Raw genomic sequence first — 25,640 nt, 5'->3', positions numbered from 1 at the left:
TGGAACATTTTCCCTTCTGCAGTACCTGTGGAATCAAGTCGATTGTCTGTCTTTTTCAGAAATCATTAGCTCTCTAGTGCAAACCCTCTCTTAAGATGCTTTTATTACTTCTGAAAGCTCTGTCTCCTAATGGACCGAATGTAATTGAGCACAGATGCTATTTGCAATGGATAGACAATCCAAACTTCCAAGCAATTGCTCAGCATTGAGTTACCCTGAATGCACAAATAAGATTGTTATTGTTATTAATATTTATCCATTGAGCTCTACGTTACAAGCATATGAAAATGTTATGCAATCTTCTAGCCCACAGGCCCAGTTCAGACTCTCTTTTGCCTTCATTAGAAAAACAAAGAAAGCACTACATCCCACAGAAATACAAAGACTTTATGATCTTCATCTTATTTGCTTTGAAAAACCTCCTGCAGACTTCAATGGGATTTGGATTAGACTTTCTATGAATTACAGAAACAAGATCCCTTTTTTAGTATATTGTAGAAGTTATCTAACTAGGAACTAATTAATGTTTTGACATTTTAGAATAGTACTTGGTATTTAAATGAAATATTTCCAAAGATTATTGACCTTGATATTAATCTATGTGATTACCAACATGAAAAATATGTAATTCTCATAATGCAATGGATTAGCATGCTCAGAATGATACACAAGTCATACTAGCAGTACTAAAGAGCTTAAGAAAAAAAATCTTAAGAAAAAAAATAAATAGCAAAAAAGAAAATTAAAAGACTGACCTTTTAGAAACATCCAATAGCTTAGATATCTGTTCTATGTTTATCTGAAATGACAAGAAATCAAAGTGGAAAGGAATTAAGATTGAGGGTACGCTTCCTCTTAGCATTTCAGGATTCACATTTTTGCTCTTATCCAGAATGGAGGCTCATTAATTAATTCCTTTATTCTACACACACAGAGAAGTGAGAAAGTAAAAAGAAGACCCGCTAAACTGCTAACACTTGCTAAAATTATTATCACTAATCTAGTTTTCTTCTTTTTTTCCTATTCATATTTTTCCACCTTAATTTGGATGTGTGAGAATAATTTCATAAAAATTTACAAAACTGAAAAATACATCCAAGGGTTTACAGATTGCATTGAACTGTCTTTGTTTGAAAAAAGCACCAGCACAAAACCAAAGGGCAATCAGTAGGATATGCCATGGTTTGTTTTCAGGGGTGGGTTCAAATTGCATTCAGAGTGGGTTGGGATACACATCCCAACCTTCAGCTTTTGTTGCTGCCACTTGCCTACAGAATCATGCTCAAGTGATGTTGGTGCCTTCCTTCTATGTGCCTCACATATTAAGAAGCACACGCGTGGAGGAAAAAAATACACATATATTACATATTGGTTTGCATGCAAGACAATGGCTGTCTATTCAGAACAGGATTTCTTAGCTGTTTTCTCCCTTTGATGTGTTTTATTTGAAAAAGGTAAGAAGCATCAATTAGCAGGCATGCCTACAAATCGCTGTAGAAAAGTATCACAGCATTTGGAATATAAATCCTTTGCTGTTTTAGTGTCTTTTGCTTATTTTATATACATGCAAAAGCCTTTTTTAAGTGTAATTTTGGATGAAAAACTAGTCCATAGCCTTTTCAAACTCCCACTTTTGTCATATTTTTGTCATTTGAAGCTATCATGAAAAATGAAAGAAAATCGATTCACAGCAAAACTGTTTCTACAGCACTTTATCAGGAAAAAATCTAAGCAGGTTGTTCAGTGCCTTCAGTTATTTATCAACTTATTCTACTTTTGTCTCCTTCCAAGCTTCATGCCTCCTCTGAAATTCCACTTAGGATATTTTTTGCCACTTTTCCCACTGTCCTTTTTCATGTGACAATGTGTCAGTCATCTGCTAGTATGGGAATGTTCCCCAGCTATCAGTCAACAATCTTATTCCTTCAGGAGTCTGACATCACATCACCAAAAAGCAATCCGTCCAATCAGTCAAGTATCAGACAAGTCTGTTAATGCACATAGCTATTCATATCATAAAAATATATGAAATAAATAAAAAATCAACTGTATTATTATGCAATATATGCAGAAACTTTCTAACAAGGCACTAATAAAACCTCCATTCGATTTATGTTTTATCACATAATAACTTAATACCTGCACTGGGGTTGAGCACCTTTCTGGATGGAGGCTCGCTTCACTTAATGTTTGTCTCCACACATCATACCCAGATTTCCAGACTTGAATAAATCTGTCTGGTCTGACTTTACCACAGCTAAGTCTAAGCACATGACAGAATTTCCAAAATTTTGGAGCACTGGACCCTCTCTCATCAATGCATGGAGGCAGGCATATCCAGAAGGTAACAGAGATGCTAAGATGGTTCTGTCACCTCTGGAAGTACTTTTCTACTATTTTTTCCAAATACCCTAAAGAGAACCTGGGTGATTGTGACTCTCTGACCACACGTATTTCAGTACCAGCATTACACATACGTTGTTCTGTCCTTTCCAGCTGTACCCAGGTAAAGTGCCAATGTTTTATTTTTATGCAGTGTACATAGTGTTCCAATTTTCAGCACAGGGATGCTGTTCTGTGGGCCACAGGCACTTGTGGGCAGGTTTTTCAAGGCGCAGATACACGTTTAAATTTTAAGACATCCTTAGGCAGAAATTAAGAGCTCAGGCAGCTCTTTGCATCTGTAAACAACATTAGAAGAGGTGCAGAATGCTTAAAGCAGAATGATTAACAGCAACAGCATAAGCACTGAATAACTGAAGATTTGTACCCGCACAGCAAGAGCAGCTCAGTGAAAAAAATGAAAATGCATAAGCCTAATGTGTGCGCTGTCACAGGAGAGTTAAGATGTAATCAGTTATTTAAATTAAAATGTCTAAGCATCAAAAATGTCTAAATACATTAAAGCAATGGCATTTAGCCAGAAAATGCTGAAGTCCATATCTAAGAATATTTCCAACTGGGGTATGAACTCAAGAGCCTAAAGGTGAGGGGAAAAAAAGCTCAGAGCATATTGCTGTTCAGAATTGAAACACCTGGAAGAGTTGATACATAGGACATGTTACAGGACTGTAAGGTGACTCTTACCTATCACAGAGAAATGACAGCTACAGTTACAAGAGCTTCTGCTATTTTATGTTTATGCTAGAAGCAGGAAGCTTCTACATGAATACATGAATGGAGAACGAAGCACATGCAAATGCAGTAATGACTCATTGAATATGTCCTCTCTTTACACCTGTAAATCTGAGCAAAAATACTTTGCCATTAAACAAAACTATCGTAAGAAACAACATCAGTAGGAAATTTTTACATTAGGCCCTAACAAAGTGCCAGCACTCAAGTATTCCTAGAGGTATATTCAGCTCTGCTACAGAAGAGTAAAAAGGTAAGAAAATACATGCAGAACATAAAATATCTGAAATTACAATTATTTTTTCTTTTCTCACTGAAAAAGAATCTGATGGAGATAAATAGGTCATAAAAGGACAATTTTGTTTTATCTTTGTAGTATTAAGGTTGCAAGCATAATAGGAAGCACAGCTGGAGAAGAACTGAAGAAAATGTCATGTTTCAAGGGAAGTATTTTATGACCACGAGACTGCCCTATATAGCATTATTAGCACCTGCAGTTTTTCCTGCAATCCTGGAAAATATGCCTATCCAGTTTGCTGAATTGAAGGCTGCACTGACATTACTCTCATTTCAACCAGACGTAATGCTGAACATCCACCAACATTAAAAGAAGGTACTTCAAAACTGAAGGCAGCTAGGACTCAGTGTCAAAAAAGTGAGTGCTTTTTACTATGAAACTAAAGTGTAGACTACAGGACTCAGGAAGAGAGGAAAATTGTTTCTACAAGAGGCAAGTTCATGACAACTGGATGAATCTCAGTAATGTAGAAGACAATTTGGCATGTATGCATCTAGGTAAAGAATGGATCTTCTTTTGTATGTCCTCTATAGTTGGACCAATTTTGTAACATAATATGAAAAATACCCCCCAAGAAAGGTTATTTAGGTGTATTTTAATATACTCTTCCAAGCTAGAATAAAACAAAAACCTAAAAAATATAATAGAATTTAAAAAAAAAAAAACACTTTCAGAATTTCATGAAATTCCTTTTTATCAACCCGGCATGACTTGCAAACCTCAGCAGTGAAGCTCACCAGAGCAGCTGGCTGTGCACAGTACTCAGCTTCTGCCTGAAACTCAGATGATTAAGTCCTAGTGGGCAGCACAACACCAGCATGGATTCTCTCTTTGCTTAAACCAATCTAGCTCAGCAGTGGTCCTAGAGATTGTATTATTCACAGAAAATTATAATTAGACACCTGTAAAAGTTTTGTCCATTAGGGCTAGAGAAAATCAGAGAACCCTACTGTATCAAAGGCAGCAGCATGTTGTGTCTGCTGCTAGGGTAAGGTCAGGTCTACAGAAGTAGGGTTATAAAATCATTGTAAACTGTGTGCCACAAAATTCATTATTCACTCACAAAACAAGTTGAGCTATTTGCTTCAGCTACACACTATTCTTTTCTTGTGAGTGAAATCTGTGGTTTATAAATACATAGAGCAGACCTCAAAAAAGCGGCGAAGAGATAGCAGCAGCATCACATATACCAGAAAAAGCTATTGTTCCTTCTTTTTCATGACAGCCTGAATTTTGCCACAGATAGACTTTGTATATCCGTATTAATAGCAAATGTTCCCATTAAAGCAACTGCATGTTCCAGAAGGTTAGAAGGACAAGGAAAGGTGCTGAAAATCAATTCTACATACCACAGAATGCTCATAAAACATTTCTTATGCAGGTTCTTCCAGAGGCCTGGTCACAAACATTACATGTTATTTTAAGGATCCTCTGAAACAAGGATGGAATTAATAGTTTTTTAACATTCTCATTTCCATCACATGGTCCGGTTTCTAAATCTTCTTTTTGTTGTTGTTGTTTGTTTGTTTATTTAAGAATGGGATGAAGACATTATTAAAAGCAGTTTGTACAAAGCAATTTCTTCCTAAATCTATAATCTCTGATGAGATTAAACCTTCAACAGCTTTGGATGGACAGGAAGGCAAGCACAGAGCTAATCCAACCCAGGATGGAGGAACAATGTACAGCACTGGAGTGATATACATACAGTTAAGCCAAAAGAACCTGACATATATCAGATGCCTTAAGAGTCATAGGCCCTCCAGAACACCACATATCATTCAGGCATCTTGCTTTCTAAGAGCACTTATGAAATGCCATGTAGTGCAAGAGCTATTTTCTTTTTCTAATCATTTTCTGAAGGAAAAGAGGCCAAGATGTACTGCATCTTTTTAGGAACACTGGACACCAGGAGAATCTACAGAACTGAGCAGCTGAGAGACTGAAAGCTAGGGCAAGAGAGCAAAACTCTCCCCATCTACAATTTCAAAGGAAAAAAAAGGTATCTGTGTAGCTTTAAAAGCATGTATTTTACTTTGTAATCTAGGAAGAATAATTGGCTCAACACTGAGCCGAAAAGTTGCTCAGAGTGACACAGCACATAGCTATGTTGTGCTCCTTCTCTTGTTTTCTGTCTGTGCAGGTGAACTTTCCCCTTCTTTCTCTATGTTGCATGACTAATATAAAGTGGCGTTTCTTGCAGCAACTAAGTAGATTATTTTCTTGTGAGCAGAAGAGCTGCTTTAAAAAGGCCTGTATCACTTTTGAAAATAGGAGTTAAGCATGTGAGTAACTTATAAATCTCTGCTGAGAATTTCACCCTTATTCTACCGTGTGCCTCGTATCTCCATCTGTAGCCTGGAGATAAGAGCTTTTCAATGTTGCTGTTTCTAGCATCTCAGGAATACAACGGCTAGAGAAAAAGAGACACAGCAGCAATGAGCACTCAAGCTAGCATAATGGCAGTGCTGAACTGATAGCATCCTTTTTCATATGCAGTGGACAAATGCTACTAATCTTATCAGTTAAAGTATGCAGATTCATACCAAACTAGAATTTGACCTCTTGTGGTTTGTTTGACATAGAACTTATGGATATCCATATATATGAAATCATATAAAATAACGAGTATATTCCTATTCCTATCTGACTTCCTGTACCGTAACCAAAATAAAACACTTATCCTTACGTTACGAGAATTTCCTTAATGGAATAGGAGGCATATATATGTGACACAGGATCACTAGCAAGACAGTCTGAAAAACAGTTGATCTTCAAACTCATTTAGTTACTCAGCAAAACTGATGCTGCCTGCTACATTTACCTTCCAAAAGGTCTCCGTCTCGGCAAAGTAAGAAAGTAAAAGCAGCAGGCAAAAAAAAGGTAGTTCACAACTCGAGCTGCACCCGAAAGTGAAGTGTTTCTCTCAGGTGCTGACTGAAACCACTGAATTAGCTCTACCTTGGGATAAACTGTAAAGGGGAAAATATTTAAAACTTTTGAGCACTTTCTGATAAGGTGTGGTTATTTCCATCCAAGCTGCCAGACAATTTTTCAGCTGCTATCAGAAGCCAAGGGAGGCTGAACTTCACAAGATGTGATGGCTTTGGAGGAGAACCATCAGTGCCTGGGTGCAACGTGGTCTTCTGTGGGTGCACAGCTAAAGCATTTCCCTGTGCTTCTGAAAATGCACCTGGGAGACCGACAAAGAAATCTGCATTTGTATTTGTTAGAGTCAAAATACTTTAAAATGTTCTTTTCTGTTATATCCAGCTCTTATTTTTGCTGTACTCAAAGATCAGGAAGCAATGCTTAATGCCTTAGTTACAAAATGAGAATACCCTCTGGAATAACAATGATTTAGCACCTGTTTTTTCTTCTTACTTTTTCACATCGCCACAGGCAGAACTTCATTTGCAAAGCAGCCCACTTGCGGAAAAGGTTTTTTATGTTTCCTCTCCACGTGGTGGCAGCAGTGAGGGAGCTGAGGCGGCCATGAGGCGCGGGTCGGACACAAAATGGCCGCCGAGCAGCGTGAGGAGAAATGGCCGCCGGCTGAGGCACCGCGTGGGCAGCGCTGCGCACAGCGCCTCGGCCGCGAGGCGGAGCTGAGCGCCGCGTGTGGGGCTGCGCGGGGTGCCGGCCGTAAGGACGGAAGGAGAAACTGAGGAGTCTCTCCTACAGAGAGCAAAGGGAAACGGAGAGCCATCTGTGGGCTGACTGAGGAAGGACAGAAGCTTCCAGAAGGCTGGCACCGCTCTGGTAGCGCTGTCTCCATTATAAAGGCCTGATTTGGCCCGGGTTCCCCTCCGGGCCCAGGCCTGGGGTGGACGCCTCACAGGAGACCAACCCGCACCTCTGGGGTCTGTTTGATGCATTCAGCCCCAAGAATTATTAATAACAAAGCCCCCACATCCTTCACAATCACAGATTCCCACAAACTCTCTGCTGCCTTTTCTATACACGCGGAGCATGCAGCTTCCCCCCGTCCGCGTGACTCCCGTGCCAATGGGGAAACCCAGAGTTTATGACTAAAACCAGGCTGAGTATTCACCCCAGATGCATGTAATCAGCAATATGCATCACAGCATCCTTGGTTCTAGCAAGATCCATGCACGCTCTTGGTTCATCACAGCTGGTAAAAGGCATGCGCCCCCATCTTTCACAGAACACTTTCTGTATAAGTACTTATTACAATGACAGTATTAATTACAATTACCATCAGCTGATAGTGCTGCAGTATTTGCACACCATACCATTTTGTCAATTACTCTGCTGCTGTAATGAAATGTGAGCGCAGCAGGGAAGCAAAGCGATCCCATGCTAATCGATCAAAACCCAGAAGCTGCCAGGCTCTCAGCAGTTGGAGGGCAAAATCACTCCAGTTTGGAAGACTGTAAAGGCAAAGGCATAATAATTTGCTGACGTGCCAGTTCTTAATGAGCAGAGCAAGCAAAAATGCAAGGAGTCACACACACACGCACACACACAAAGAGGCATTTTGAAGCTGTAGGAGCAGAGCAGTAGACACACTAATGGGAAATTGTTTGCTGTTTCTAAGCAAGAAAATAGAGAGGGTAGTTGAGATCTGGCTACTCTTCTATGCTCAGTTTCATTCTGAGAATACCGCAAGTATTTATAATTAGAGCTAGCACTTTCTGGAATTTTATAACTCAAGTCTGCTAATACTGCTGATGCAAATCATGCGTGAAATATTAATCTGGGTTAGACACATACTCTGCTACTTTCCTTCCTCTTTCACATAACATTTTGGTATGTGCTTTCTGTAGATTTCTTTTTTCCTCACTCCTTGAAATTCAGTAAAGGATCAGAATCAATGCTCCGACATAACTCTCTGGAGAAAACCAGTCCAAGTCTAGAAATTCATTAAATGACCTAAATAAGGATATAGGAATAATACTTTACTGTGAATGAGAGGAAGCAGAACTATTCAGAAAGGATATTCAGAACTTCTATTATGGGAGAATACAATTAGTCAATTAATCAATGCAATGAAATGCTGCCTCTGTGAACCCCCTTTAGTGTCCTTGTAGTAATAAAGTTTGTACAGCTGGCAAATTTTTAAAAAAGCAATCACAAGAACCATTTTGAAAGTTAGGGAAATCATAAATAGCATTAAAGACTGAATATTAATTATAACAAGTATCATTCAAACATCTTACAGAATTCTGAGGTACTAATGAAGTCTGTTAAGAGCAGTAAACAGGTTTACAAATTAAACTACTGGGTTATATATTAGACAAGCTTCAGTTTGCTGGAGCTTTTTGTATAATGAGGTTCTTTTGCCTCTTGATACAGTAAATTCAATTTCACATGTTCATTATGACATCCTATTAAACTGCTATACAGGTAAAACATCAGAGAAACATTTTGCAATTTCTCAATATCCCTGATAAATTTTTAAAAAACAGAATACAGTGTTCCTCTGTAGTATTATAATTTTAATTCACTCACAAGAAGAAAAAAAAAGCAGGTATAGGTTCTGCTTCAACTAAAATAAGATTATGCACATATTTGTGTTGAGGTTTAGCACCTGAATTTTTCATTATGATTAATTTGACTGTGGGTTTTTTATTATTTTTTTAAATCCTGAAGTCTTTAATATCATCAAGTCACAAAAGAGTAATGATCACAGGATTTTTTTTCACTTGTGTGTCTGCTACCCAAACAAACTGTTGAACCAACTCTGGACACTTTAATTTAGACTGAAATGAAAACTAGAAATGAGAAGCAAGGAGTGAGGTGGTTAGAAGACAAAAGGAGAAAGAAAAAGAGTTTCTGTGTACACATAAGGTAGGAACGATCTATGTATTTTGATTGAACAAAACAAATGAAGGCTGAGGAGGACAGAGATGTTTTTTAAGCCAGTAGCAAACACACATACTCTGCTGCATCAAACTTAAAGCAGCTGGATTAAAAAGAAATAAAAAGAATAAAAGTCATTTTTTTAATAAGAAAACTTATAAAATCTCAGTGTACAAGGAATCTTGCTGTATGCAAAAAAGTTTCTAGTAACGGCTACAAACGTCGCAGAAACTTTTAACTGTTACTTTTCATTAACTAAAGCTTACTAGAAAGTTGTTTTTACTTAAAAATTTATGATTAAACTGCACCCCCATGGATATGGGGTGCTGGTTTTACTACTGACAATAGGAACACATTGCAATGTAGCTAGTGGCAGATGAATTAAAAAAAAACAAACTGCTTGTGATGTTTCCAAGAGCTTGTTAAAAGCAAAAGACCAGTTGAAATATTACCAGGAAGTTAATTTGTGAAAAACAATACATATTCTAACATCATTTCTATATAACTTCATTTTATTTGAGCATCCAATGCCAAAATTGACTTATTATTATTTTTACTGTCAAGACTTCATCCAATATCTCCGTGCAAAGCAAAACAATGCCATTGATAGGGAGAACTTGAGCCTTTGTTTGATTTTCTTTGTTCCCCCAGCAATAACTGAAGGAAGATTTTGTTCAAAAGCCTCAAGGAAATCACTCAAGTGTATAAAGCTACATGCCACTGAAAACAAAGCTGCTGGTGACAGAAGTCAATGATGATTGTTACTGTGCCACTACCTACGAGGGTTTACAGCCCAAGCAGCAAAACAACAGGTGTGATAATATTCTACTCTGTTTTTTTGTTGTGTAATTATATACATCTCTTAGAGGAATGGTCTGTAGATTGAAATCCCAGATAATGATGGCAGCAACGCCCTACAGAGCAGACATCACCATCAGCCTGCTCACTCCTCCAGGTAGAGAGGCAGCTCCAAGTCCTCAGAGCTGGGCAAGGTGTGGGATGCTGGGCATGCCTCTCCTTATTAGGGTTTTAACGTATCGATCTATGTCATTTCCTGCTTATTTCCTACATACCCACATCCCTTCAATCACAGTTGAGCAGCTGCTGCACACCATGAGGATATGGAAGTATCACACTACTTTTTACAACCTTCTGTAATGAATAAATAGCTTGACATTAAGATCTATTTTTCTTTCAACTTAGACTCACTGAATCAGAGGAATTGCAGAGAGCTGCTGGATACAAAGGCTGATGTTTCTTGACCTGCATTTGTCCAGGCAGAGTGTCTATGTGCTGAAGATATACCACAGATCTTATCCATCCAGCCTCATCCAGTAGCTTCAACTCCCCTTTCTTCCAAGGGAGGAGTCATCTGGCATTCAAAAGCTTGAAAAATATTAATTCTCTAATCCACATCAGCTACAAGCATTTTGCAAGCTGCAAAACTATGTTCTGTAAGTGAATACCTTACAGAAAGCTCAATGAACCTGACTTTCTTTAGCCTCAGCTTCTTCCCCACAGCCTCCAAGATGAATTTTGGAGGTTTTCAAGCATCTCCTCTCAGATTCTCTAGACTGCGCTTGCTATATAAGGATATTCTAAGAATAGAGAAATAAATGAGTTTTAACCAATGAGAAAAGCAGAACTCCCTGTTGTTTGTCACTGCTACTATCAGATCCTTGAGGTTTTTTTGTTACTGTTTGATTTATTCATTTTATTTTTTATGTCGTGTTTCTACAAGCCTCATTACATGGCTACTGAAAAAAAAAACCTGCATAATGCAGATGAACTTGCGTTGTCTGCAAAATGAGAATGCATTCCATTCTAAATGGTTCAAGATTTGTTAGGTTCTGAAATAATGATATTAAATACACATACATGCACATATGTATGAATATATGGAAAACTGCTGCTTTTTGGCACTGTGCTTTGCAATTTCTGCCATTAATGAAGGATTCTACAGAATAATAAAGAATCTGTGCATGCTTTTGGTAAAACATAAGGAAAATGGAGAAAAGAGAAGTTACTTTTCTTAGAAGTAGAAATATATGAAAATAATTGAATAATTCAACCTTTGGGTTTTTGATCTTTCATTTCCTTCTCAGTGGAGAAGAAAGCTGGCTGAAATAAGGATAATTAGAGTTTTAAAATCGGAGGTCCTTCTATGTACCTGTTCTTGAAATGCTTTTGAAGTATGCATCTATGGTGAAATTTACACTGTAGGACTTGATTTTCCATATCATATTTCATAGGTACATTCCCAGATTCTTGATTTTTTTTTTTTTTTTTTTTGTGAGAAAATTAATAAAATTGTTTCCTTCCTTTGCCTAATTCTGAACTGCAAGCTAAGGTTAGAGTACACCATACGTATCTCTATACAGTTATATCTGCACACACTGACAGCTGCCTTAACACGTTTAAATCTGTCCACTTGTCATCTTACGGTCATTCTATCACAATTCCTACTCTGGATTTACATATAACAGAAGGATTCAAAACCTTCTTTTAAGGAGTAAGACAAAAAAAAGAACAACCCCAAACCAGACATGTCTTATAGCTCATCCTGGAGCCTGCTTAGGTACTGAGGGCAAGTGAGAGGAATCAAGCCCTTTTCTTAATACAGTCTTTGTATTACAATTTATCTGCTTCTTTTCTTTCTTTCTTTCTTTTTTTTTTTTTTTTTTTTTTTGGAGAAAGCTATGATTAGCTATTCACTTAATCCCTTTGACTCCACTAGTTAAATGCAAAGTAAAAACAGAATATAATTTATTCCTACCTAAAAAATACTCAGCGTTAAAGCTGATGTCAGCAGCACGCTCCTAGCCAATCCTCATGTTAACCCTTATTTTATATAACTGTTTTATATAACATTTATATATAAATGTGTGAAAAAAGGATCTGAGGACTTTTTCCATTATTTTGTTACTTACATTCCTACTAGTGTCATTAGAAATTGAAATGTATATTACAAAAAAAAATGCTGTTTTTACAGCTTCAGCTTATTAGTGAATACGTACTTTATTATAATGTTCTTTATATTTCTATTTATATTTCTACGTTTTGATAACATTGGTTATCTCTAATTACTAAGTTCTAGCAGGTTAAGAAAACTTCTTCCTTCAAATTACTGTAGGAAATTGACTACATGGAAAAAATGTTCTCTACCCCCTTATAATAAGAATTCCACATTCATGTTTTGTGCAGCATTAACAGATGTGAAGTTAGTGAAAATCCTATATCCTTATTCCCCTCAACTTCTTTGAATCAGAGGGAATGAAAGAGAAAGATGTCCACAAGGGCAAGCCAGGATGTCCGAAATCTGTGCTAGAAATCTGTCACCAGCACCGCAGGTTTTGCTGCAAACAGCACAGCAGTTGGTGGTGTGGGAAGCCAAAGAAGCAACAAGGTCGTTCAAGGAGCTGCCATCACAGACCTGGAGGCTGCTAGAAAAAGACTGGAGTTGTAGCAACTGCATTTAAATAACAGAAAGCTCACGATATAAGCTGTTTCAATCCACTAGGACTGCTACTCCATCCTGTTCTGGTTTAGTCAGTAATAAAGAAGATCTGTGCATTCAATTCTTTGCAGATGGTGCAGAAGCCATTTTTCTAAGGTTAAAACATTGAGCTTTATTTTATATTAAGTTACACAGGGCCAGCAGGCCACCACTATAGCAAAATTAAAAGTTATTTCTCATGGCATCCTTGTCTTGCTAATACAATAAGGACCCCTTTTGACAGTGAATCTATAAGAACGGAAAACATGCATTTTGGCTAGAGAGCAAATAAACAAACAGACTCTTCTAAGAGACACGGAAGAATCTGGGACATCGTGACAGAGTTCGCTGTTTGCAGTCCTGTACATTCAAGATAGATAAGAGTAAAGAATATGCATATAGGTTATTTTTGTTCCATGGCAGAAATCAGCTGGTACCACTAGGGCTGGGAACTCTCCTGATCACAAGAGACGCATGTAAGCAACTCAGCAGATGTGCTTTCCAAAAAAAATGTACACCCCCTACTTTGTAGGGAGACATTTGACCTTAAAATCATCTAGTACTGCACACACACACAGATCTCTCACCGTTTAACAGTGTTGAAGGGGAAATGAGAGAGAAACTAATTTCCTAGTCGTTATTACTCTGGATTTCTGTGCACAAGCTCTGTCTCAAAAGCCAGAGGACAAAGTGTCTCAATTCAGATCTTTCCAGTAGAGAAAAGGATAGGGAATGTTTTCAGCAACAGAGAATCATTGAGTCCTAGTTGGCACATAGCACTACTATTCACACAGCACTAACTTCAGTAAGCTAAAGGCTATCTGTGCCTTATGTCCTCTGAACATTATTTTACTTTTGGATGATACGGAAAAAGTTGCAGGGAAGATGGGAAAAACCAGTCCCACTGGCACTTTCAAACCCATGAGAATAAATTGTTGAATGCTACCTTTGTCTCTGGAAAGGAAGCACCCCAGGGATTTTTTACATTACCTGTTTAATTTATTATTGGCACTCTGCAGAGTCAGTGGACCTCCTTTGCAGATAGCAGCATACATTTGGGGCCAGAGTGGTAATAAATACGTAAAAAGTTTGGATTAACTGGTTAAGAATACTGGCATGAAACTTAAACATAGTTGGTCTTTCTGAGGATGTGTTCATTGCTCCTTTCTGGTATAGCATCTTAAACCTCCTGTAGTTTGTAAATTATTTTTTTTCTGGAATTTATTCAGATATGAGTTCCTTCTCTGCCTACGTAGCCATGGATTAACTGAGCGGAATAGCTGCCATGAGACCACAAAAAACACTTTGCCTGAACAGATGGTAACTCCTGACAAAATCCCAACCACAGACCAAAATAAATGATATTCTACACGTGTTGGAAAGTTTCGGTAAAAAGAAACACCATGAAAATGGGAAGAGTGGAAGAGAAAAACCTCAAGATGAATTCATGTGTTTAAATTAACAGCTTTTAATACTGAGATTCATAACCATTGCTTTTTCAAGGCAATCAGTCTTGTGACAACCACTAGCGGTACTGATCTGGATTTCTTAATGAAATAGGTATGAAATAAGTAAGTCAGACAGCATCTAAAACATTGGTTTTTCTTCCTTTAGTCGTTGATAACATCAGTGAGGTGGCAGTGCCTCATAAACAAGTCTCACCACTCTGAATTGGAATTAGGGAAGTTAATCAAATTTTCTGGATAACTAAAACTTTCCATGCTAAAAGGCTGATCAAGAGAATTTCCAAAACTGATTAACAGGTAATATAAAGGAAGCAATTTTTATTTTAATACCGTATTCTGATAAATTTAAAAGAATATGGAATTATTAGCAATCATATGTACTTTCTTAATAAGGATTGTGATGTTACCTTCACATATATGGACAAATTGCAGCAGCACTAAGTCTTACAATGTGAAAGTAGATATTTATAGCACAAAAATGACTTATGTGTATTTGCTCATTTTCAGCAGCTGTGAACTCATGCTTCCAAGCAGATTTTGTCAAGCAATGTAAGATTTTTAGGCTGTTTAGACATGACTACTGAAGTAGAGTGTATTAGAACCAGGTCCTGAAAACAGTTTTCTTCACTCGTACAAGTTGAAGAATTCAATTTCACCCAACCATTTCACAAAATAATTATATTTCACAGGTCTTACAGTGTCACTCCATTCATTTCTTTGAATTCACATGCATACTTCGACTTGAAAAGTTCAAATACTTCTGTTCATATCTCAAGATAGATAACTGGAAAAGGTTTTCACTGAAAAATGGGTTGGGGATAAAGGGCCAGGAGAAAAGTGACAGAAAGAAGAGAGGAAAAAACTATTTAGATTAAAAATAAATAAATAAATAAAGAAGTAAGAAATGCAAGTGTACTAGAAGACAAGCAGACCTCTTGGATCTCCCTTAAAACAAGCATATATCTCTGAAAAAAGGTTACTTATCCAAGACAGAAAAATAACCTGGAGTAGAGTAGGCCCTCTGGAAAGATCACAATTCAAGTAACAACTTGTGTCAGCTTAAAACCACTCTCAGATTTCACTGTGATTTTCATAATCAGTGAACTCTGCAGAAAGCATTTTGCAAAACTAATTTATCTATTTTTACTCACTTGCCTGTTTGCTGACATCTTTTTAGGAGATCCATTTCCAAAAGTCTTCGGCTGAAAAGGAGATGTCACTGCTTTAGTATGAAGATGCATTAAAATGAGAGTGGAACAGAGATCAAAGGGAGATTTTCTTTTCCCTGTTTTTTGTTTCATTGTTTCACAATGGCCACAGAACCTGAAAAAAAAAAAAAAAAAAATCCCCAAATTTAGAGCATATGGTTTAAAAAATAATCACAAAATAAGTATACGAATACAGTATATTCTTTTGTGCTTTGAACTTTGAGGTGAAACTAAGACATGTACTTTGAAATGCTTTCCGTCCTATAAGTGTTTGAAATCAGTAACCTTATTCAGTGAATTGTGAGTCTTCTCTTTGCAATACCAGATTCCAACACTGACAAATACTGAATTGCAAAGGAGAAACCACTGGCATTAAAGGATCAGGGACCTGTAATCTAGTTCAGATATATTTTTGGATACTGGCACACCATAATGAATAGTTGAGCAATTCTAGACTTAATGAGTAAAAGTGCAGCGTTCAGCTGCTCGCCAATCCCAAATAAATGGATTATACAACTACATAAAGGAATGATCTGCAACTTTACTGAACCCAAAAGTATCACCTAAAAGAGATGTAGACAAAAGTGGTGTGTGATCTTTAGGTTTTTCCATTAATTCAGTGTTTAGAAAGTATCAGGTCAGTGCTCCTTCAAGTGGAATGTCTTCATTTGTCCTTAATATAATCATTTTAAAATAAGAGATCCAGCTTCAGTGAGCACCACTATCAGAAGCAAGGAAGTGCAAAAGCATCAGGAGGTCCCAATGATGAGTGGTTATTGATGATGATTATTAGGTGGTATGACAAGGCTGTTTGAGGGTCTCTGCTAGTCTTACAGAAAAGCAACATTCCGCCAGACTCTCAGAAAATGAGCAAAGATTATGAAATAAGCATTGCAGGTGTTACCTATAGTTACTGATTTCAGGAATACTCATCATGGAGAACAGGATCTCCTTTTGAAAATTATATTTGTCCAGCTTTTGCTTCACATTAGAAAGAGCAAAGATAACAATTTGTTTGATTTAGCACAATAACATGGGCATTTTTTCATTTCATCTTCAAAATGAGTTCCCTTTTTTCCAGTGAGTTACTGGCAGGGCAGAAATAAAAATACATATATGCAGCCACTGAGTAGCTATATGAAGCAGTACACCAGTTGGGGACTAAAGTGGAAGAAAATCAAAATGATGCTGTTAGAGCCAGGATAACTTAAAAGAGACCCAAGGTAAGAAGAATAGGCTTCAAAAGAGAAGAGATTTATTTTTTAAAATTGATGTATTTCATGTCTTAAGAGAACCCAGCCTGGAAAATTCCAGTCTTTTAAAGACCCAAGTAGTATAACTTATTAGAGCAAAGTTTTGGTTGTTGTTTTTTTTTTTTTTTTCATTCTTCTTAACATACCATTAATCATAACTGAAATTAATCTACTTCTGTTTTTTCTTCATTGACAACTTGTCAGGTTAGCTCAGAAACCAAGGTTAGTTTTCAAAGTAAACTTCTATAAACAAACAATATCTTCATGACAACTTATAAATTAAATATATATACGTATATATATATATATATATATATATATATACACGCACACCCCCCATTATCTTTGAGCATTTTTGGTTTTGAGGTCTATGGGTCTGGGGAAAGAAACACCATGAGGTGATGTTAAAGTGTTGTAAAAACACTGTTAAAATAGTGAACAGTCTGATTTCACATTCATTTATGCATACACCACAGGTGGAATAATTGCAATAAACTTTAGATAATAAACCAATGTTGGATGCTCATTTAATAGGTGTTAGTTAGCTTCTGAAACATGGCATGTTGAACTCCAGTATCCATATCTAAAGAACTAACTGTGAAAACAGTTTGGGTACAGCATTTTTCACAGGCATAAATTGCACATTTCAAACCCTATGACTCAGCAGTAACATGCATTGACAACCAATAGAAAGAAAATCTCACCATATCTCTCACTTTCAAGAACTGCTTTCCTTCTTTCCACCTGAATTCTCAGTCTCTTCCCTCTGTCACCACTTATTTTATGCAAGTACATGAGGTTTGGGGTGATCTGGAGATTTATTCACAGATAACAGGAATGAAATGTTCAAGTTGTTCTCAAGACAATGCTGTAAATAGAAAGAACAATCCCAAATTGCAGTACATACATTTCAGGTATTTTTTTCTTACATTTTTCAGTTTGCTGTATCAAACAGGAACACCCTCAAATTTCACTGAAATGAAATAATAATATGTTTCATATAAATAACTTCATTGTCAATAAAATTATTTCTCATTTATTTTTCACACTATTTTACCAGACCAATTTAAATAGAATAAGCCAAATTTCTGTTCAACTTTAAGTCAATGTGCAGCCATTTCACCTAAGCAAAGCTCACCACATGCATGTTCTGGGGTTTGTGAACATTACTAATATTGAAATAAACAAGTGGGACAATGAACTCAAACCAAATAAAACCATATTTTATTCCACATTCAAAATGATGAAAGGTCCTTCAAACAGTGCTTTGCAAGGCAGGGTTTTTGGACCTGTGTATGTGGATGTTTTTCAGTCTAAGATATATGCTTGAAGTCATGTGTGCAATTTGGCTTCTGCTTTACTTACTTTCCAGGCTCTGTATACTTGGAAGGTACAGTGAATAAAGATTAGTACAAAACGAAAGCAACTTTTCAGAAGTGGAAGACATCATTAAAAATGAAGTTTACTCTTATTCTACTGTATAATAATATGCAGTAAATAACCTAATATATGCGAGCCATACATTTTCACTTAAGGCTAAATATAATTATACCTACTTCAAACAATTAAGTAACAAAGACACTAAGGCCAAAATAATATATAAATTATATGAATACAAATAATTGCTTTCCAATTCATTTTAGCTTAAGGGAAAATAAGCCATATATTTCTGCAAGCCTCGAGAACTTTCATGAACAACTGTAGACTTAAAATTATCAGGAGTGTCAGTGATAATAAAAGGCTACTTCATGATTTTACATTTATTCTTATTGGAGACAACTGAGAACAGATGTAAAAAAGGCAAAATGTGCCCCCATACTTTGAGCCAGATTCTCTGCAAAAGCCTCAGTGCACCGGAACTTCACCCAGTCTGTACAGAACCCACATCAAAACCAAGTACCAAATGTCAGCAAGCTCAGCAATAATTTTTAAAGGAATCTGAATACAGAATCAGCTCCTTAACTGTTTTACGTTTGTCTTCTGAGGATGCTTGACTACACACATATTTAGTTACCTGGTTTTACAAACTTGCTTATTCTAGCGGAACATCAGGGAAAACAAGAGTTTAATTTAACACCTCTGTTTATCATAGACTTAGCCGTGCTACAAGACCTTTCCAATTTCAAATAGAGTGAAACAAATAAAACATAGGTGCCAGGTTCATTAGCATTTAATGAATAACAAATTAACTTGCCTCCGCTAGTAATCTGAACTTGTCTTACTCCAGAGTTTTTCAATTATATTATCTTCTTTCATGCAAATTAAAGGACTACACAAGCACAATTAAATGTGGCAGCCACAAACAATGGGAAAACTACTCAAAAAATAAGGAACTTTTTATTCAGAGCAGATAACTGGCAGCTCTCTTCAACTTTATCCATTGTAATTCACCCAAGAAATAGATGTTAAGATTGGGTTTCTAAAATAAACTAAGACTTGTTTCAGCTATTTGTCTTCCTCGGTCCATTCCTTTTCTTTATGATTTTGGTTTCTTAAGATTAAACTGATGCATACTCTATCTCCTCTGTTGTACTCACGGATTTGCTCACTGAAATGTGTAAATGCAGACCCAAGAGCTGACTGTAACTCATTCTTTCCTTTACAATATTGTTTATCATTTTTCTGACTTTCAGAAAGGGAGACTGTATGGTAGGACAGTGAGGAGAGGAAGTGGGTGGCATAATGTACATTCATTTTTATATGAATGAATCACAAAGCTAATCTAAATCAATACTTGAAACAGTCCCTATTTAAACCAGTGTACATTTTTCCATTGGCTTGAGCTGAGATGCAACCTCTTGCATATCAAGCTAGTTAAACTAGTAAAGTTCATTAATAGCACATTAATAAATAGGTGCAATACTCTTTTTCCCTTCTGTGTACTACAGTAACTTCGTATGCAGTCTGGTTCTGAGTGACTTTTCCTTGGCTATAAACACGAACTCTGTTCAGCTCAGTAAAAACACCTCTCTGTTTGCTGACGTGAATAAATATCTCTGTTTTCCTCCTCTTTTGTAACTGACAAATGTTGAAGGACTTAATTAAAGTTTAATTAATCATAAAGGACTTAGTGTTTAATTAAACATTAAGCATTAAAGTCACAAACACGCTTCTGCAAACAAGAGATGGAGCAGATGAGTCATTACGAGACTTTGTAAAGAATTGTTTCATCAGTCCTCTGGACTCCGACCATCCCTTCCAGAGCTTCAAGCTTACAGAAGCACAGCCACTGCATTAAATTGTGGCACAGCTGTAGTTCAAAATAATAATCTCCACAAATTTTTGGTATGCTCATGCCTGCATTTCTGACTACAGAAGTTCTTTTCAAGAAATCAAGGGATTTTTCATCACAGGGCAGGGTAGGACCTACGAATTTCTACTGCTGTGCCCCATGACTTGCTGATGAAGGCATAGTTGATATGTATAACAGATAACTGGAAGAGGAGAGATCTTTAAAAATGTTAATGCTAACAGTTTGGAAGACTCAACCGTAAACTGCTGGCAAAACAACTGGAGGAAACCAACAAACGGTGCCACCTATTTCAGATGAGTTAATTTTGTCTTGCAGATGTTGCAGAACTTTCTTTCCCTGTAAAGTCATCCTCAGGCTTCCCAAAAATCATTTAGCTTACTTTTTATCATTACAATCTCTCAAGGAGACTGGTGATTATTTGCATGCTTTTTTGATACTGATCTCTACTAAAAGTAACATTAAACTTGTACTGGCAAGTAACTAGGAGCAAAAGTACAGGTATCTGGATTCTCACTATTCAGCAGCAAGGCACCTCTGACTCTCCAATGAGCAATGAATACAGGCCATAGAGTAAATTAGTGTGTTAGAGCACACTGCAGCCCCTTCTTCTGCCCTAGAAACCAAGCAAAAGTAAATGAACTCATTTTGTAACCTCTAGAGAATGTTCTAGGTAGGTAAAGTGGCAGAGCAAGGACAGCAGGTTGATTTCCAATAGAAGTAATCTTTAAATTAATAGGATATGAAAATCCTTTCCTTTCCATGTAACATTTGTCAACAGTATTTACTGGTATAAGCAGAGGTAACGAGGACATAAACAAGCTTTGACTTCTTCAGAGAAGCATTCTGGCAACAGTATTTAAGTCAGATACAGTCACGTAGCTTTTTGCTCTTTTTCTGCATTGTACTTAAATACACATTTAGGACAATGCTGCATTTGTTATAATTTCTAAGTGGGTATGAAAAGTGATTTCACAGCACGAAGAAAAGTATAGAATCTGCAATCCAGTGCAGCAGCACACTGAGCTGTTGGTTTTTTTCCCCTGTAATATCTCATTTCCTTCTATGCTTTTAGGTTGAACAAGAACAGATGTGAAATGTTGTGATCACTGTTTTTTCTGCAAAGAGAGTAGTTTAATGGCTCTGTATCACAGGCAACAGCTTCCCACGCTTAATTCTGTGATCTTATCAGTGTTGCAAACCATCTAAGCAAAAGAAATACATTTTGTTGTTTAGAGCCTTCTCTAAAGTTTTATAGTTTACAGTGATTAGCAAAACCACCAAGTTTTATCTCTATTTTTATCTGTAAATTGGAGTGTTAGTAGTACAGAAAACTTCATGAGCAGGCAAGAAGGCTTTGGAGTTTTTCTGTATTACTAAAGAAAGTTGCAAAAATTAGGAGATGTAGAACATAAAAAAAAAAAAAGTACTTTTCAAATGTAGACAATAACAATAAAAACTCTGACACCAAAAGAATAGACTAAAATAAAGCAAGATGTATGTGAGTGCATGAGGGAGTACCTTTCCATCTCTGTAAGAAGGTGTCTCAAAAGGGTTTGTGCACGTGGAATAAATAGAGGGATGCCTATTCTTGGCATCATTCAGATCAGTTGTGCAAATTGTGCAGTTATTGTGCTTTAGAGGTTATAAAATGAGTGATTCACTCATGCCTTTTGTTCAGATGTTACGGACATGTTCTAGCTCACTTGCAAGACTGGATGAGATTTATGATTCATCTCTGTTCCTACAAACCTCCACAGATGGTATCCAGCACTTCAGACCTGCTAGTATCACTGTTATTTAAGGAACAACACTGACCGTTTCTATCCTATTTGATGTCAAAAAGTACTTGTGAAGAACTCAAATCTAGTCTTGAATGCTCCAAACTAACCTGTCCTGACTTTTTCCATTAAACTTTAGCTATACAGAAGTAGTTATTAACTCCATATTTTCTAATGGCCCACTTGTGTCCACTGATGGCAGTAACAAACATTTCAGTTGTCAGATCTCAGTGCAGAAAACAGCAAACCCTTAAGTACAGTAGCAATTGGCAGTCCCCCCTACGAGAGCTGAACTGAAGCAATCCCTCAGTAAAACAGTGACTACAAGAGCAGAATGCCTCTGGTTTCTTTGGCTTCCCACCAGCCATCTGTATCACGTACACTTAATGATTCTGCTCAAGCTGAACCCTCTTACCCTGTCATCTACACACAAGAACTACATCTACACATCTACATAACTCGGTTTTGTTTTTAAGTGCTTTTGCCATTCTCAATGATCAGAACAAAATTATGAAATGTAAAATGCTTCTAACAACACGTTTCAGTTTTCAGTTTAGTTGATAATGTTGATTTAGGTTTAATTTAGTACAATTACACTTGCATTTCAAATTATCTCTTTGTTACTGAAGTCATGCTATTTCTGCTCCAATTGCCTTTCCACATTCTCTACCACAGCAGTATGCTTTTAGCACAATTTTTTTTCTCTTGTGTCAAATTAACTTGCAGCTCATAGCATAGTCTTACTTTTGGAAATGCTCACATTTCAATATTTTGATTAAATTTTGGGGTTGATGCAGATGAATTCTCCACATAGCAATTCTTTTGTCTTCAGTGGAGGAGTTGAGTGTGTAATGAATGCAAAAGTTTTTGCACACAACAAACACAAATTAAAATCTCACAGCTGCTTTGCTGGACATTCTCATGTTTTGTTTTCTTCTGTTTTTGATTCAGTTCTGATAAAATAAATTATTGGAACTTATTGCTTTCATTCATATACATCAGAAACTGACTTATGTGTAGGGTCCAAGTGAAACCTTTGGTTTTTATCACCCAGCCTTGAGTTTGAGGCAGTTTTCTTTCCAGGTAGGCTATATGCATAAAAAAGGTAGGAGCAATTAAAAACCATTAAGAAGCTATACGATAATAAATGGAGTCAATGACATATCTTTCACGAATCTCTCTCTGATATTTTCTTGATCAGAACTTTCTCTTTGTTTACCTGCACGCTCCAGGGACTTCAGATTTATTCATGTTTGTACATAGGGACGAAGAGGTGGCAATACATACATCTCTTCATTCTCCTTATTCAGTCAGTGTGCCACATGACAAGTACTACACTTTACAGAGGTTTTGGCTGTTACTACGAGGTATACATGGCAATGGATATGCAGAAGAATGGAGATGTCAAGCTTTAATTAGGTTTCCAAACGTGGGCAGACAACAATTCACCCCAAATACACCTTTATTCCTCTCAGTGGCCTAATTTCCTCTGTAAAAGCATACGTACCAGGACATTCTCTCCTTCAAGAGAGTGTGTTATTTTGGAAGTAATGTAGTACCTGTTGCAGAATAAGAACCCTCAAATTTATGCTTCTAAACATAGTCATACAGGGAATATTCTGGCATAGTACATCATTTAAAAAAAAATAGGAAGAGAAGAGAAGAGAAGAGAAGAGAAGAGAAGAGAAGAGAAGAGAAGAGAAGAGAAGAGAAGAGAAGAGAAGAGAAGAGAAGAGAAGAGAAGAGAAGAGAAGAGAAGAGAAGAGAAGAGAAGAGAAGAGAAGAGAAGAGAAGAGAAGAGAAGAGAAGAGAAGAGAAGAGAAGAGAAGAGAAGAGAAGAGAAGACTTACTTAACTCTCCTTTCTTTCATCTATACTATTATCTAGAGCCGTTTATCCAAGGCTTCAAGAAAATACAAAGTTCAGCTGGAAGAAGGTCAAAACCAACACTTTTCAGTATGCCAAAGTCTGAAAGATGGATCACAAAGGGTCACAACAGACCACAGTCCTGCAAAAATTAAATGCACATTCCAAGTTGCTCACTGCTCATTTTATAGGCTTTTATTCTATTTCTTCCAATTGTTTTCAAAATTTATTTCCATACTCATTCCATGCTGATGAAAGGCACTGCAAAGCAACAGCAATAAAATGCTCCTAAAAAGTCACACAGGGCTTTATATATAAAACAGCTGGAGAATGGGCTAAATCAAGAACTGCACATGCACTCAGCAGGGATTGAAATTTTAAAAAGAGACAACTGATGCTATTCAGGGAAGACAGAAAAGTGACAGTGCGAATGGATTTAGATGAGATACAGTCAAGCCTCTCATTCAGTTTCTATCTGCAAATCACTTAATGTGGTTGTAGCAATAATAGTCTAGGAAGTCGTATGCTGTTTCAACAATCCATTTATCTTAAATTAAATTTATAAAGTATAACCTAAAGCAAAGTTATCATTTTTTGCCTCTTTTATTCAAGCTACGGTTCACTTATTGTAGTGCTTTTGGGAGCTTTGCCAGTTAATAATTGAAGAGGTCATTTTGTTATGAATTGCTTCTTGCTTTACCATCCTATTTATTTACTACGTTCACAGTGAAGTGAAATTTCAAATTTCTGAAGGCCTCCCAGATGTCACAGCTACTGCCAGCTCCGTGTTTTAGCAGTCATTCATACATTTTTATTTATTTTATTTACTTATTTAACACAGTTTTTCTAAGCCAAGCCAATAATAGTATGTAATGTAAGGAACATACTTGCTTGTTTTTTTTTCTTCAAACAAAATTACTGCTCATCAAAAAATAAAATATCATAGTAAAGAAAAATCCTGTAGTCACAAATATTTTTATCAAGGATAGGCCAGAAAAAGAAGGAAGTAAGGGAAAAGCCAATATTTTAACTGACTGTCGTGTCTTCTGATTCTAAGAAAAATACTGGTAGAAATTCTTTAATTAAATTCAAGACTGGGGAGATAATCTGCCATTTCTCACATATAGAAGAAGGAGCCATGTGTGCAAACATTAGCAGCCAGGTCAACAGAACTTCCCATCTTTTTCTACTGAATTGAATGTATATGGCAAATAGCAGTTCTTATAAATTCATGTCCACAAGTATCCCAATAAAGCTGTAGTTACAGTTGTGCATGCTGCATGGAAAGGACTTGGATTGCTCTAAGTGGTCATATGTCTGTTCCTTCCTCATACATTCATGCACATTTCAGATTGTAACGTGCTGTTAATTAATACTGAAAAATGCATCCCAATACTTCCCCCATTTGCCAACAAGTGAACAAGTTCTTTGTGAATAAAGATATTGTGGACAAATTGTTACATTTGGAAGATTTGGGGGACAAATGATCTTTCATTGGGTTCAGAAGTTCTGACAGTCATTTTTCCTTTCTTTCAGATAAATTTTTTCTCCCAATTTACTATCAGAGACTATTTCCTCTACATTTACATCCAAAAAAATTTAGAAAAATTTAGAATGAACATAACAAAATACTGTAGAAGTACTATTGTAGATTAGTACAGCTAAACATTTTATAAAACACAGACAGTAAGAAAAATAAAAATGGATTCATTTAAGTAATAAAATGGCTTTGAACTTAAAACTCAGACATCTTCCTTTCACCAAATCATTCAGCATCTTTTCTTTAAAAAGAAAACCTAGGAGCAAGATCTCATGTGGAACAGTCATTGCTGTCTTCCTGCACTTCATCTTCCCTTTAATGACGTACCTATCAGCCCAGCCATTTACAAATATTTTATTTCGTACTTCTAATCAAGCTCAATCCACTGTCCTTCAGTCTCCAATGGGCACACTGAGATAAGATATGCAAGTGTGAAAGTAGGACATGGCTTAGTGGATATTGTGGGGATGGGTTGACAGTTGGACCAGATGATCTTAGCAGTCTTTTCCAGCTGTAAGGATT

The 25,640-nt window shown here is 36.7% G+C and overlaps 1 long non-coding RNA gene across 7 annotated transcripts in view; it reads right to left on the bottom strand.

Annotated features, from left to right (window-relative positions):
- Positions 1–25,640, bottom strand: part of LOC116235935 (uncharacterized) — a 352,161-nt gene that overhangs the window by 141,466 nt on the left and 185,055 nt on the right. For 6 of the 7 annotated variants that reach the window (XR_016468421.1, XR_016468418.1, XR_016468417.1 and 3 more), the window contains exons 5-7: positions 17,387–17,550; positions 15,373–15,544; positions 756–799 (exon numbers count right to left, since the gene is read on the bottom strand). This is a non-coding gene — a long non-coding RNA (uncharacterized LOC116235935). The remainder of the gene's footprint in view (positions 1–755; positions 800–15,372; positions 15,545–17,386; positions 17,551–25,640) is intronic. The other variant, XR_016468419.1, reaches the window with a different exon arrangement.

This window comes from Phasianus colchicus, chromosome 7 (assembly GCF_987193195.1).
Source record: "Phasianus colchicus chromosome 7, bPhaCol1.hap1.1, whole genome shotgun sequence".
Classification (NCBI taxonomy): domain Eukaryota; kingdom Metazoa; phylum Chordata; class Aves; order Galliformes; family Phasianidae; genus Phasianus; species Phasianus colchicus.
The sequence above is the reverse complement of the archived record's forward strand: the minus strand, read 5'-3'. Positions and strand labels throughout refer to the sequence as shown.